This window comes from Miscanthus floridulus, chromosome 2, assembly GCF_019320115.1.
Source record: "Miscanthus floridulus cultivar M001 chromosome 2, ASM1932011v1, whole genome shotgun sequence".
Lineage (NCBI taxonomy): Eukaryota > Viridiplantae > Streptophyta > Magnoliopsida > Poales > Poaceae > Miscanthus > Miscanthus floridulus.
In genome coordinates this window covers 16,702,282-16,703,989 of record NC_089581.1, presented here as the reverse complement: position 1 = coordinate 16,703,989, position 1,708 = coordinate 16,702,282, and positions in this window count along the sequence as shown.

Genomic DNA, 1,708 nt, shown 5'->3' with positions numbered 1-1,708 from the left:
TATCGATCCGTGCTCTGCTCTAGTGCTATGTGAAGTCTCTGAAGCAAAATATATGCACTTGGAACTAAGTCTGGGAAAAAAAATGACCGAAAATCGAGAACCGAAGTAATTGAAACCGAAATATTCGGTTCCAGGTTCTGAAGAACCGATTATTTCGGTTCTGGTGCTCGGTTAACCGAAATAACCGAAATAACCGAACTAATCCCCTCCTCGTTGGTCGCTGCCCCGCCTGCCCCACGCCCACGCGGGCCACGCCCCTCACATCCCACCCCGCCTGCCCCTCACATCTCACCCCTAAACCTAATCCTTCCCCAGTCCCCACTCCTAATCCCGCCGTCGCCGCTCCCCACTCCCCTCCTCGGCTCCTTGCTACCCCGCCGGCCGCCGCTCCCCACTCCCCTCCTCGGCTCCCTCGCTACCCCGCCGCTCCCCACTCCCCTCCTCGGCTCCTCGCTACCTCGCTGCCCCCAATCCCCCCGCTCCCCCTCCCCTCCCCTGCCCACGAAGGTGCGAAGGCTAGTGGCGGCGGCGGCGCATCACGCGGCGGCAGCGCTCCTCGGCTGCGCGTTACGCGGACGTGGAGGCGAAGCGTTCGGGCAGCTTGGCCATGGCGCAGCCAATCTCCCTTCCCCTCCTTCTCTCAACTCTCAGATCCGGCGGCTCCGCTGCTCCGGCATGGCCCTGTGCCTCCCTCTCTTTCGTCCTGCATACGACGGCAGCACGTGAGATAGGGAGCCGCGCGGCGGCGAGCAGGGCGAGGCAAGCCATGCGACAGCGAGCTAGGCAAGTGGCGCAGCGGCGAGCAGGGCGAGGCGCGGGCCGCAGGCGAGGTGGTGCGCGCCACGCAGGGCCGCAGGCGTGGGCGAGCAAGGAGATGTGTTTTTCGATGTGTAACCTAGAAATCGAATCGATGCTTTGTTCTTCATCACTGCTGGAATTAGTGATTTGTGTTGCTCGATGTGCGATTCTGTGATTTTTTTTCTCTGTTCCTAGCATCTCGGTTAGTTCGGTCATAATCGGAACCGAACCGAATTAACCGAAACTGAATTTGGTTGGTTTCCAGATTTCAAAAGAACCGATCAGTTACTATTTCTTAAGGAACCGAATTTGTCAAGAAACCGAAGAACCGAACCGATCGGTTTCGGTTAACCGAATGCCCAGGGCGACTTGGAACTGGTGGAACTCCATGCCCGCAACATGAATCGAGAGACACTCCGCTTCGAGATAGCTGAATTGGGCCTGGTAATCAGGCACCGTCAGCGTCCAAAAGAAATCAAACCAAAGGCTATGTTCGGCTTACCTCATATTCGGCTTGTTCGACTTCTTTTTCAGCCAGAACAGTGTTTTTCTCTCACAACAATTCAGCCGGAACAGTATTTTTCAGCCCGTTTCAACCAAGTTTCAGACCAGCAAACGGAGCCAAAGAGTCCATCAGTTTCATATTCAAAATGTCCCTGAGAATAAAGCCATAAAGACTAACCAGAAACCGGCGGCGAGCTAAGCATCGCCGAACCTATCACAAACATTTCGAGCCACACTAAGGGCACTGTCACAGTGCCACTGCCAGCAATACTTGGTAAGCGCAAGCAGCATCAACTAGAACAAACTTAGTAGTTGGTACTAATCTCTAATGAATTACAGTACAATATTACTATTACATTACCGCTGCATGCTACACCTGGAGGCTGACTACTAGCATCCAAAGACT